We start from the raw sequence: 14,790 nt of genomic DNA on the forward strand, positions 1-14,790 counted from the left end.
AATTTTTTTGGAAAATGAGAAAATAAAATTTATTATTATTATTTTTTATTTTTTTTTTTTTTTTTACATATTGTCACCAGTGCAGTACAGTGTCCTCATATAACTGCTAAAAAAGAAAAAATATTTGAAAAAAATATTTATCTTGTTACAATTTTTTTATTTTTTCCATATTGTCACCAGTGCAGTACAGCGTCCTCATATAACTGGTAAAAAAAAAAAAATAGTTTTTCTTTTTACAATTTTTTTTTTATTTTTTACATATTGTCACCAGTGCAGTAGAGCATCATCATATAACTAGTAAAAAAGAATGTGAAAAAAAATAGTTTTTTTTTTTTTTACAATTTTTTTATTTTTTTCATATTGTCACCAGTGTAGTGCAGCGTCATCATATAATTGATAAAAAAGAAAATAGTGTGGAAAAAAAAATAGTTTTTCTTTTTACAATTTTTATTTTTTATTTTTTTCATATTGTCACCAGTGCAGTACAGCGTCATATAACTGGTGTGGCGACAATCAGGGACACGGACTGGTGACCGTATGTATATAAAAAAAAATGTAATAAAATTGAAAAAAAAAAAATACTATATATATATATATATATATATATATATATATATATATATATATATATATATATATATATATATATATATAATTTTTTTTTTTTTTTACACACAGTGACCAGAGCAATACAGTGTTACCATAATAACACTGTACTACTTTAGAGAAGTGATCAGGATTTTATTTATCACATTATGATGGATTATACCAGTGATTTTTGGTCCACTTGGGACGGTGAATGTCCCGGTCGGCCGTTATTTGTCTATAGGTCTGGGCGGGAACTGGTTAAATCTGCAGCTTTCATTAAAATAATTCCTGGTGTTCCAGCGGTGAAGGTCCTCATTCAGGCATTTCCTGTTATGGAGTGACTACATCTATCTCTCTCTCTCCCCATTGTACTTCAATGTTACATGGGCTTCCAATGGAGGCTGCAAGTACACACATAATGCAGGCATGATCCACTGTTGTCACCATCAGGAAACCTGCCCGGAAAGAAGTCCATCACTTGAGTATATGTGGACTGGAAGGTTGCAGGAGATCAGCAGCAAACAATTAAAGAGGTTGTAAACTCGTATAAATTTTTTTTTTTTTTTTTTACACCCTGCAAAAGAAAGACATAATGAGCTAATATGCATCGCATATTAGCTCATTATGCAATACTTACCTCAGAACGAGCCCCCGCCGTGCCGCTCACTCACCTCTATGACGGGCGACATGTCTAGTCGCCCGTCTTCCGGGATCGCGGCATCCGGCCATCTGATTGGCCGGAGCCGCGGTGACGTCACTCCCGCGCACGCGCGCGGGAGCCGACAGTCACGGCACGGGGCTCTGAAGGAACGGCACGATCGGCCGTTCCTTCAGAGCGCATGCACCAGTGACGTCACTGGCGACATGTAAGGTAAATATCTCCTAAACGGTACATGTTTAGGAGATATTTACAGTACCTATAGGTAAGCCTTATCATAGGATCACCTATAGGTACAAGTTGTAGAGGAGGGTTTACTTCCTCTTTAAAAAGGTGAGGAGCAGACAAGTATTATGGTAATAAAATATGGCAAAGCGTATGAATAGGTGGTACTTGATGTAAGACTCTGCCTTAGTTCATGAATCTTTGCCTATCCAGCTCAGAAATTTACGTAATTCACCCAACTTTGGGTGTTTCTACTCTTTTCTCATTCCTTATCAAATAAAATATAAAACCAGCAGGAATTGTAGGAACCCATCATAATGGGCACAGCAGGTGTACAGACCCGGGAACTCAGCACAGGGATGGTGGGAACCCCTCATAATGGGCACAACAGGTGTACAGACCCGGGAACTCAGCACAGGGATGGTGAGAACCCCTCATAATGGGTACAGCAGGTGTACAGACCCAGGAACTCAGCACAGGGATGGTGGGAACCCCTCATAATGGGTACAGCAGGTGTACAGACCTGGGAACTCAGCACAGGGATGGTGGAAACCCCACATAATGGGCACAGACCTGGGAAGTCAACACAGGGATGGTGGGGCCCCTTATAATGGGCACAGCCCAACCCCTGACCCCACACCATAATCCCCCCCCCCCTCCACCAAATGATTTGGACCAGTGCACAAAGCAAGGTCCATAAAAACATGTTTCAAATCATTTGGTGGAGGGGGGATTATGGTGTGGGGTTGCTTTTCAGGGGTTGGGGTTGGCCCCTTAGTTCCAGTGAAGGAAACTCTTAAGGCGTCAGCATACCAAGACATTTTGGACAATTTCATGCTCCCAACTTTGTGGGAACAGTTTGGGGATGGCCCCTTCCTGTTCCACCATGACTGCGCACCAGTGCACAATGCAAGGATGAGCGAGTTTGGGTGGAGTAACTTGACTGGCCTGCACAGAGTCCTGACCTCAACCCAATAGAACACCTTTGGAATGAATTAGAATGGAGACTGCAAGCCAGGCCTTCTCTCCCAACATCAGTGCCTGACCTCACAAATGCTCTTCTGGAAGAATGGTCCAACATTCCCTTAGACACACTCCTAAACCTTGTGGACAGCCTTCCCAGAGGAGTTGAAGCTGTTATAGCTGCAAAGGTTGGGCCAACTCAATATTCAATCCTACGGACTAAGACTGGGATGCCATTAAAGTTCCTGTGCGTGTAAAGGCAGGCGTCCCAATACTTTTGGTAATATGGTGTATGTGAACTCCATGCACGGCAGAACACAAAGTTGTTCAGCTCTTAGCAGTTCGGCCTCGTATCCAGCCATGTGCAGCTCTATAAAAGATCTGACAGTCCATCTGCTCCGGAGCCGTTTGATGTGTGAGAATATCTCCGAGCCTTTTTTTTTATTTTCCTGTAATTGCCCGATAAAGCTCCCTAAATGACACGTTATCTGGGGAGGGGTGGAAGGAGCCTGTAACAGATTCTTCCCAGTCCTGGACTCCATCACACTGACATAGAGCAGGAGCTGTCACATTAGACACGTCTGTTCTGGAGACAGTACATGAACACAGCCAGCTCTGTCAGAGACTCTCACATTGTTACCAATTAAAAGCCTTTTCCAGACTGTCTCACGGGGGATCCTGACGATGTGATGGGGGCTTGAAATTGTTTCCTGAAAGAATTCCTTAGGAGGAACTCCAAACTGGATGGAGAACGGAGCTGAAATGCCGTCTCCTACTCATACAGTATAGCTGTGCTGGGCTTTGAATGAAGACTACCATAGGAGAAGGAAGTTGGACACGGGTGGGGCTGTCGGTGTACATGGAAGTGCTCGGGGGTCTTCGCTCACCGTCTACAATGATCATAGTACAGGCAACCACACTAAGTCTACATTTCCACTAGTGCGACTAATCAATTGGCACTTTTCCACTGCAAGTACCGGCTCGGCTCTGCTTGGCCCGGTTTGCTTTTCCACTGCTGGAACTGCATGGTACGGTGTTGAAACGGTTCGGTACGGTACGGTATAGGTTTGCTTTTCCACTAAAGTAGTACTAAAGTTAAGTGGGTGGGATAACAACGGGGTGGGTGGGATTCTCTGACCAATCAGTGGCTAGTAGTGACTGCATGCAAAGGATTGTGGGATATGGTACCGGGTATGGTACCTCTTGGAACCACAATCGAGGTGGTACTGTTTTTGAGAGCCATACCGTTCGGTTCCATGCAGTGGAAAAGCGCCACCGTACCGTACCGAACCGTTACTACACCGTACCATGCGGTACCAGCAGTGGAAAAGCACAAAAGCAAGCCGAACCGTTCGGTTCCATGCAGTGGAAAAGCGCCTATAGGCACCCGTTCCCATCTATGCGATTTTGAAAAGGTACCTGCACTACTTTGATGCAACTTTTGATGCGACTTTGAGCCAGAGAGTGTAAAGTTGGATTTAAGTTGCATCAAAGCCGCACTCTAAATCGCAATAGTGGAAACGGAGACTAATGCCTCGTTTCCACTGAGCGGTACAGTTCCGTACGATTCGCAACGGTACACCTTGATCAGGCTTGCGTTTCCACCTCCAACAGTACCTCAGCTCAACAGTACCTCAACATTGTAGCTCCACCCTGTTGGTACGGTACTAATGTGCTTGGTACCCCAACGAAAGGGTCCCAAAAAAGTGGTACGGTACGGTTCGGAATTAGGGTACCATTCACAACTTTTGACAATGGAAACAGCAAAAATTGCGTACCGTATTGAACCGAACTGTACCGCTCAGTGGAAACGAGGCATAAGCTCAGTTTCTACTAGTGCAACTTTTCATGCAACTTTGGGGACACAAAGTCGCATGACCAGTCACAGCCCATTGATTTCAATGGCACCCGTTGCCATTTAAGTGACTTTGAAAATCAGTGACCTTGAAAAGTTACCTGCACTACTTTGATCCAGGGAGTTTTAAATTGGATCAAAGTCGCACTCCAAAGTCGCATTCTAGCCTAGTGGTTACGTTTCCACTAGTGTGACTCATAAGTTGTGTTTAGAGTGCGATTTTGAGTGCAGCTTTGATCCAGCTTTACAATCTCTGGATCAGAGTCGCATCAAAGTAGTGCAATCATCTTTTCAAAGTCGCTGGTTTTTAAAGTTGCATAGATGGGATTATGTGCCATTGAAATCGGCTGTGACTTGTCATTCGACTTTGTGTCCAAAGTCAGATGACAAGTCGCACCAGTGGAAGCGGAGCCTAAAACTCATTACTCACATGTAATGAGCAATATAAATGGATCTGTATCCTTCTAAAGTTTTCAAAAATGTTCCTTTTGTACCTTTTTATTTCTTTCATATATTGCACCGGTCACATGATCCCCGCCCCCCTCTTCCTCTTCCCCCCTCTCCCTCTCCCCCCTCTCCCGAAAAGCCTTTAGCCTAAATGAGGCTATGAAGACAGGAGGAGATCATGTTCTGTGAAGGATAGGGGTGGGGGTGGGGCTGAGCAGGTCTAGGCATGCCTGTCTTATGAAAGACTGACAACCTTTTCAGGAAGTGAAAGACAGCTTCAGATTCAGCAAATAGCAAATTACGATAAAAGAGAGCGTTGTCGGTGAAGAACAGGAAGAAGCTGATTGTCTAGTTTAGATAAGACTTTCTAAGCTGCACAAGCAACTAGCCAGAAAATGAATAATACAAAAGATAAAGATATTTAACATACTATTAATAGGAAAACTTTCATTTTTGACTGGAGTTTCCCTTTAATGAAGGAAGTGTAGCTCATTGAAGCACTGGGTATCCTCATTAATTTCTTCTTTTTTTTAACCTTTTCTCTGCCAAAGCCAGAGTGTTTTGCACACATCATGTTAGGCCTAAGGCTACATTCACACCTGAGCGTTTTTTTACCGCGATTAACAGGCGTTTTTACAGGCGTTTTTTGTGCAGGCGTTTTTAGATTGAATAGAGACCAATGGAAAACGCCTGTAATCTGCCCAAAAAGAAGCTCATGTACATTTTTTTTAGAGCGTTGGGCGTTTTGCTCACAGCGTCAAAACGCTCAGATGTGAACAGGGGCCATTGAAATGAATAGGATTTGTCTTGTTGGGCGTTTTGAGAGCTGATCCTAGAGCAGAAAAACTCCCCAAAAACGCCTAGATGTGAACAGAGCCTAAAGACTACGTAATCCCCCCAAACATTAGTTTTTTTGTCTAAAGTAAATAAAATAATGGTAGTTCCATTTTTTTATTGTCATAGGCCATTTACTTCTATTGCTATGCGTGGTTTACATTAGTATACATTGCTGTATGCTCCCGCCTCGGCACACATAAACTGCTAAGCATTCATGTGCAATGAGGCCTTCAGCAAATATAGAATGCACCACGGAGAATGTCAAAATCTGACCCAAAGTTAACAAATAGCAGAAAATGGACCATAATTAGAGCTGTCATATCAGTAGCCTTGGTAGGATGGATTAACAGATTAGTAAATGATTGTTGTGAATATACCGTATATACTCGAGTATAAGCCGACCCGAATATAAGCCGAGGCCCCTAATTTTACCACATAAAAATGGTAAAAAAGATTGACTTGAGTATAAGCCTAGGGTGGGAAATGCAGCAGCTACTGGACCACCCCGAGACCCAAAACAGGGTCTGCGGGCATGGCACAGGAGAATGCAGGGCTGCGGGCATGGTACAGGAGATGCAGGGCTGTGGGCATTGTACAGGAGATGCAGGGCTGTGGGCATGGTAGAGGAGAATGCAGGGCTGCGGGCACTGTACAGGAGATGCAGGGCTGCGGGCATGGTACAGGAGAATGCAGGGCTGCGGGCATGGTACAGGAGAATGCAGGGCTGTGGGCATGGTACAGGAGAATGCAGGGCTGCGGGCATGGTAAAGGAGAATGCAGGGCTGTGGGCATTGTACAGGAGAGTGCAGGGCTGTGGGCATTGTACAGGAGAATGCAGGGCTGTGGGCATGGTACAGGAGAATGCAGGGCTGCGGGCATGGTACAGGAGAATGCAGGGCTGCAGGCATTGTACAGGAGAATGCAGGGCTGTGGGCATTGTACAGGAGAATGCAGGGCTGTGGGCATACTACAGGAAAATGCAGGGCTGCGGGCATTGTACAGGAGAATGCAGGGCTGCGGGCATTGTACAGGAGAATGCAGGGCTGCGGGCATTGTACAGGAGAATGCAGGGCTGTGGGCATACTACAGGAAAATGCAGGGCTGCGAGCATGGTACAGGTGTACCATGCCCGCAGCACTGTATCTCTTGTAGTATGCCCGCATAACGGCAGGTAATGCGGCTGTGGAGGAGTCTCACTTACCTGTTCCTGAGGCCCCTTCGATTTAAAAATGGCACCGCCCGGCGCCAACACGTCATTGCGCATGGGTCGCTGCCGCTCGGGAAAGCTCGTATACATTCGGTTATTCCCGGGAATAGCCGAACGTGTACGGCCTTTCCCAAGCAGCGGCGGCCCATGCGCAGTGACATGTTGGCACCAGGCAGCGCCATTTTTTAATCTAAAGGGTCTCGGAGCACGTCGGGCCGGCCGGGAGCATTTTTTTTTTTTATGACTCGAGTATAAGCCGAGGGGGACGTTTTCAACACAAAAAAATGTGCTGAAAATTGGCTTATACTCGAGTATATACGGTAATTAGAATAAATGAGAGCCCATTTTTACAGTAACTGAAAAATTTTATGATTTTGAGAGCTTTTCTTTACTTTCATTTTCTTAAAGCCCAACTCCGGAAAACCTAAAAATGATCCCTTGCAGTGGGGCTGCGTTGGCACTGCATGGGTTAACTGCTGGTTTCGTTTAGGTGAGATTTTTTGCTATTTAAAGTGGTTCTAAAGGCAGGAGGTTTATTTTTTATCTTAATGTATACTATGCATTATGATAAAAAAACTTCTGTGTGCAACAGCCCTCCTAATACTTACCAAGGACCCCATCTCGGTCCAGCAATGTTGCACGAGAGCCTCGGCTGTCCAGGACTTTCCCTACTGTTTGGCTGATTGGCTGAGACACAGCAGTAGGGGGCCATTGGCTCCAATCAAAGTCAGTAAGCCAATGTGGAGAGAGAGGGTGGGGCCGAGCCACAGCTCTGTTTCTGAATGGGGACACAGAGCAGCCGCTCGAGTGCCCCCATAGCAAGCTGCTTGCTGTGGGGGCACCGGCAGAAGGGAAGGGCCAGGAGCGCCAGGGAGGGACCTGAGAAGAGGAGGATCGGGGTTGCTCTGTGCAAAATCACTGCACAGAGCAGTTACAATTAGACTCTATTCACACTAGCGCGACTTGTCAGGCGACTTGGTTGCCTGACAAGTCGTGGTCAGTCGCCCGCCATTGAATAGTACAGGACCCGTTCTAATAGGAGCGACACAAGTTGCTCCGACTTAGAAAAAGGGTCCTGTACTACTTTGGGCGACCTTGAGGCGACTTGCATTGACTTCAATTATATGAAGCCCGTGCAAGTCGCGCCAAGGTCGCGGTGCACAGGTTGCCCCACCAAGTCGTGTCGCCACAGTCTGAACGGGGTCTAATGCCTCGTTTCCACTGAGTGGTACGGTTCGGTTCAGTACGGTACGGTACACATTGCGTTTCAACTGCCAGTAGTACCCTTTCATGATAGGCGTGGTGTAGCAGGAAAGCTGTGATAGACGATTCTCTGTCAACCAATCAAAGTTCTGCAGAGTGTAGCTCCACCCTGTTGGTACGGTACTAATGTGCTTGGTACCCCAACGAAAGGGTACCAAAAAAGTGGTACGGTTCGGAATTAGGGTACCATACATAATGGAAACGGCATAAATAGCGTACCGTACCGAACCGAACCGTACCATAACGCTCAGTGGAAACGAGCCATAAGTATAACATGTTTGTTTTGGTTTTTTTTTGTATAAAAATAACAGACTTTAAGGCTCCGTTCACATGTGAGCGTATGGATCGCGGGCAGAACCGCCGCGGTTCTGCCCGCGATCCAGAGATTTATGCAAATCGCGGGACGCCTAGCGTTGCCCGTTGATTTGCAATGGCTCCCCAAACGCCGAGCGATGTTGCCGCGATTTCCGCCTGCCGAATCGCGGCAACATCGCGCAAACAAAATCGCGGGACGCAATACGCTCCAAAAAAGTACAAGAGCTTCTTTGGAGCGTATTGCGTCCCGCGATTTTGTTTGCGCGATGTTGCCGCGATTCGGCAGGCGGAAATCGCGGCAACATCGCTCGGCGTTTGGGGGGCCATTGCAAATCAACGGGCAACGCTAGGCATCCCGCGATTTGCATAAATCTCCGGATCGCAGGCGGAACCGCAGCGGTTCTGCCCGCGATCCATACGCTCACATGTGAACGGAGCCTTATATCACTGTAATTTACCTTAGGCTTCTTTCACACGGTCCGCCTCCGCAGGCGGATCCGTGTTGCTCAGCGGGGATCGATCCGCGATCCCCGCTGAGCCGGGCGGATGACAGCTCCGTCTCCGCTTGCAGAGCGGAGAGGGAGGTGTCTCAGCACCCGCTGCCCTCTATGGGGGATCGGAGGAGAGCAAACCGCTTGTCCGCTCTCATCAGATCCGCTCCGCTCCGATTACTGAACGGATGGAAAAATAGGGTTTCCATCCGTCCAGATTTCAGCACAGGATCGGATGCGGATGGCAGCGGGTGTCAGCGGAGGTGACATCCGCTGACACCCGCTGCCCCATAGAGCTGCATGGAGGATCCGATCAGATCCGCCTAAAAAACTGACAGGCGGATCTGATCGGACCGCCCGTGTGAAAGAGCCCTTAGTCTTCACTCACTAGACCTAAACAGGTAATTAAACCTTGCAGTGGGAGCAGCCCAACTTCAGGGGATAATTCAGTTTCTCAAAGTTGGGCTTTCAGAATATACAAATGATAAAATACCTACAAAACCAGCCTAGAACCAGCATACTACAAGGGAAAGACTGACCAGCCAATAACCACTGAACTGCAAGAGAAAATTGACCAGTAAGAAGGTGGAGCATAAACCAGCCTAAAACCACTAAACTGCATGGGAATACACCATGAACAAGCCTAGGACCACTGAACTGCATGGGAATACTGACCACTATGGAGGTAGACCCTAAACCAGCCTAAAACCACCGAACTGCGTAGGAATACTAATGACTGCGAAGGTGGACAACTTAGAACCATTTTACTGCATGGCAAAAGTGACCACTGCAAATGTGGACCATAAACCGGCCTAGGGCCACCAAACTGCAGGGAAAGGTTGACCATAAACCAGCCTAGCACCATTGAACTGCAAAGAAAGAATGAATATTGGGAAGGATGATTATAAACTAGCTTTGGAGCACTGAACTGCAAGGGAAATCTTGCTATGAAGACCATACACATGCAGGTTATGGTGGACATTCCATGAATGATTAATACCAAAACAGTTATTTTGTGATGGAAGTAGGCACCTTCCATTCAAAGAAGATATTGCACTGCACTCAAACCAAGGGTGAACAATGCTATGCAGATATCTGCCCTAAAATGACAGATGGGCAAGGAATCAACCTGTCTCCAACCAGGACTTGTTTTTTTTTTTGTCTGACCTTGTCTTTTTTTTCTCTCTTCTCTACTTTCTACACTCTTCTTCTGTGGTGAAGAATCAGGCTCTGTGCTCTGTGTGATAAAATACATCTCCCTTTTATGAGCTAAAAATGGCCTCATAACCTAATTTTGAAACCTTGCTCTATCACGTCAATAGTGATTATGATGACTCCAGGGACTATGGAGCTAAACCTTCGAGGATACAACTAAATGTATTGTAAAGAATGTAAGCAAATCATGGTAAAATCGAGTATCTCAATACTCAACAACTGGATATAAATTAATATACTGTAGAAATCCATATAGTGAAATATGAAACGGCTCAAGACCATGTGTCTTCAAACCAACAAAGTTTTGGAACTAAACCCACCTATTGTTTTCAACTTCCAAGGAAGTTGCTATCTTAAGGCCCGTACACACGCACCGATTGTTGGCCGTAAATTTTCAGTCAACGTCCGATCGGCCGATTGTCGGCTTGTTAGTATGATGCTTCCGACGACCGACTGCGACTTTTCGGCTGAACAAAATCTGGTGTGCATGCTATAAAATTTTTGTTGGCCGTCACCAACGGCCGATTGTTCGTCAGTCAGTACAGATTTCGGCAGACAAAAATCAGATGAGCAAGACTGGGCATGCTCAGAGAAGAAAAAACACACGGAAAGTAACCCAACACATGACATCACTTCTGAAGTTGGTTTATGTCGGCCAACAAAAGTCCAGTGCAAGTCTAGAGCACATTTCAACCAACACAACAACACTGGACAAAAGACGGCCGATCGGTCGGCCAACAATCGGTGCATGTGTATGAGGCTTTAGCCTCAGTTTGATCTTTAACTTACATGGTGCTGCACATGTAGTCAGTTATGACACCAGGCATTTGACAGTTTGATTGACAACACAACCAATGTGACATTTACATTTCTTGCACGTTTCGGGAATAAAATAGTTTTTTGAAACTGGTAAATCAATGGGTTTAGCTTCACTTTAAAAATAGTTCAGGATTAAAAAAAAAACAAAAAAAAAAACATTTATACTCACCTAGGTGGATGAAGTATCGATCTGATGGGTGCGCCTGTCCCCCAATGGCTCTACAGTGAGAACTGAGCGATCAAACACTACTGATCACTCAGTTCTCCCCCTCTGCTCTAAACAGAGAGCTGGGACTGTCAGTCAGCGGCTCTCTGCTCTCCCCTCTAGCGTTCACTGGAGCACTGGGCTGCGGAGGGGGCAGGAGAGGCTGAGCCAGGTACCAGTCCAGGCTTTGGGTGGATACCGACCATATGGTCTGAGTGACAACAGCTGACAGCGGGTCACAGGAGTGCAGACCTAACCACTGATGTGATCCATAGGAGCAGTATGGCCAGAAAAGCTTTCGCCATACTTCTCTTACAACTGATTGTGATACAGCTGAATAACATATTGTAGGTAGTGTACCACGTATTTCAGACCACCCATGATTATCCTTTGTGGCTCTCCTGTTGCTATAGGGGACATAAAGGCCTACGCTAGTGAATACTATGTTTTATGTAGAACAGAGAAGGAATAAAACCTGTCAAATGTCTTTAGAGTCCTCCTCACTTCCTGTTCTTCATGCGACCTGGGCTGGAAAAAATGAGGCTCACAATGGGCAATGCAGGCTGCAAAACCTTCCAGAGAAATAATCCTGTTATTCCCTTGTTGGGTGCCAACATCTTGTGCCGTGTCACAGTATGAGGAATGACAGTCGTGTGCCCTTTGCTCTCTGCTTATATCAGAGGCCAGGTAGAGTTGGATGGAGATGAAGATGACGGCTGAGCTGTTGACTTTTGTAAAAACTCAACATTTGCATATTGGTACCAGCACTCTTTACTCTGAATCCTTGGTGTTTTGGGTAAAAGGGTTGTGTGTTTGGATCAGTTGGTTGAATTATGAAGGTCCTACTGTTACATGTTTGGGGAATGGAAGGGTTCACTTGAGTTTCAGCAGCTGCCTTTCATATATATTGCGTGGACGCCCTCCAATGTCAGCCATTTAGTTTGGCTTTCCTGTTAAGTTCCATGCTTTTCAAGACCCTCATCAGCAGTAAAAAGGTTAAGCAACCCAGCTGCATGGGCCACCTTTGCCCGCCCGCGGTGAAAATCCCCCTTTTTGGTGGGTTAAGTTAAAAGCCTTGCAAGCTTCGGCCTAATGGCTTTATTGTTTTGGAACCCGAAAGACTTCTAATCTGCTCCTCGTGCAAACGTGTTTAACGTGTGTTAATGTATTTTTCCGAGCAGACCCTCACGGCACAATGCTGCTTCTCATTAATTGACATCAGTAGCACAGTACAGGATTTCAAAGGCTTGGCCAAGCCCAAGTCGTGTTTTTCATTTCCCCCGACTTTCCTGTCTTGGGAATGCCTATTTTAATTTGTTCCCATGGAGGGCCGAAGCCTGCCAAGCCGGGATTTTATGGAGAAATGACCGCCTTTTTAGCTCTCTCTGGCTGCGGAATGTTCTCCTGAGCGCCGCTATCTGCTCGTGATTAAACTGAATCTTCTTTTTGGCTGACTGAGAGGTCTCCTGGGTGGTGAGCTAGGATTCTCTCAGGTTGAAGCACGAGAGATTGGTTTTTGGTCATTTTTAAAGGGGGCCTGTCAGTGGTTCCTGGGGGTGCCGATAAGGGTTCCATCTCATTATGGGTGCATGGATTTCAGTGTAAGTCTAATAGAACTACCTTTTTTAAAGTATTTTCAATGCCACCATAGTAGTATAAGTGCACTGAATGGAAACTTTGGTTCTGAAACCAAAAATTCAGGATGCACTTGGCCAAAACTGAAACCCAAAATGTTTTTTTTTTTAATAAATATTTTATTTACTGACAAGAGGTGACACAATTTGTAACCACTTTGACAACAATACCAGTCCCATGAAAAGTTGGGGTATGTCTATTAGGGTTAGTTGGCTCTCTGGCTTTTTTTAGGGCCAATCGCACCCTATTGGGCATCCTGTTATATCGCGTGCCTCTTCCCCTGATTTCTCCGTCAATATCGATGGCATTACTATCACCCCATCCCCGCATGCCAAGGTCTTAGGTGTTGTCCTGGAATCAATCACTGTCCAAATCTTGCCGCCTCAGCTTCCGCAACATCTCCAAAATACGCCCCTTTCTAACCAAAGACACAAAAAAACTCCTAGTTCACTCCCTGGTCATCCCGCGCCTCGACTACTGCAATTCCCTTCTCATTGGCTTACCTCTACACAGGCTATCCCCCCTTCAATCCATCATGAATGCTGCCGCCAGACTCATCCACCTCACCAATCGCTCAGTGTCCGCTACTTCTATCTGTCAATCCCTCCACTCGTTTCCGCTCACCCAACGAATTAAATTCAAAATACTAACAACATCTTACAAAGCCATCCACAGCTTAGCCCCCAGCTACATCACCAGCCTTGTCTCAAAATACCAACCTAATCGCTCTCTTCGTTCCTCTCAAAACCTCCTGCTCTCTAGCCCCCTCGTCCCCTCCTCCCATGCTCACCTCCAGGACTTTTCCAGAGCCTCTCCAATCCTATGGAACTCCTTACCCTTATCTGTCCGATTATCTCCCACTCTATTAGCTTTTAGGCGATCTCTGAAAACCCTCCTTTTCAGAGAAGCCAATCCTACCCACACCTAACAACTGTACTTCCATTTTCTCCATCAACCCATCCCCCATGGTTATTGCCTTTTTTGTTTCACTTGACCCTCCCTTCTAGATTGTAAGCTCTAACGAGCAGGGCCCTCTAGTTCCTCCTGTATTGAACTGTATTGTAACTGTATTGACTTCCCTCACATTGTAAAGCACTGCGCAAACTGTTGGCGCTATATAAATCCTGTATAATAATAATTGTGACGGAAAGGCTATTGTCCTCAAATGGAAGTCAGACAGACTCCTTAATTTATCTTTTTGGAAACATTTAGTTAAAGCAGTGTTTCTCAACCTTTTTTCAATCAAGGCACCCTTTAAAATTATGGATAATCTCAAGGTACCCTATTCTAAAATGTAAAAAACGATTCTAATAGTTTTACATAATACATCAACATCCAGAAACTTAGGACACCCAATGTTAGCAGTGATTTTTTTTTTTCTTTCAAATCCAACATACTTTTGCACATTGGTACTGACTAGTTTTCCAATGTTTCTCTTCTCCCTCAGTGTTTCCTCCATCACTCAGCTAATGTGACCCCAGCGCTGACGGAGAGGAGCAGGGGAGGGTCATTGGTTGTTAGGACACCGGCGGCTAGAAGATCGTAATGGTGCACAATAAAAACTTGTGGCTTTGTGTCACTAAAAGGCAAGCTTCATCCATCTGCTGGCTGGTACACAAGTTTGGGACAGGGGTTAGGCATTTTACCAAGGCACCCCTGAGGAAACCTCAATGCACCCCAGGGTGCCTGGGCACCCTGGTTGAAAAAGGCTGAGTTAAAGTGATTGTAAAGTCTCTCTTATTTTTTTCTATTAAAATACCAAACGTATTATAATTACCTCCTCTGTGCAGGGGTTTTGCACAGAGAAGCCCAGATCCTCCTCTTCTCGGGTCCCTAGCAGGAGCTCCTGGCCCCTCCCTCCGGTCGAGTGCCCCCACAGCAAGCTGCTCGCCATAGAGGCACCCGGGCCAATCCGACACTGAGCTGGCACCCCCCCCCCCCCCCGATTGGCTAACTAACTAACCACGCCCCTGACGACGTCACTCTGACGAAACCAGTCGGGAGGTTCCGGACATCGCGCTTGTCACGCCCCCAGGACGCCGGCTTTGTGTTTTACTTGAGCGGGAC

The 14,790-nt window shown here is 45.9% G+C and overlaps 1 protein-coding gene across 1 annotated transcript in view; it reads left to right on the forward strand.

Annotated features, from left to right (window-relative positions):
* The window catches only part of BMP7 (bone morphogenetic protein 7), a 115,846-nt gene that overhangs the window by 52,039 nt on the left and 49,017 nt on the right, over positions 1 to 14,790 (forward strand). The gene's annotated exons all lie outside the window — the stretch shown is intronic.

This window comes from Pelophylax lessonae, assembly GCF_965119305.1.
Source record: "Pelophylax lessonae genome assembly, chromosome: 11".
Classification (NCBI taxonomy): Eukaryota; Metazoa; Chordata; class Amphibia; order Anura; family Ranidae; genus Pelophylax; species Pelophylax lessonae.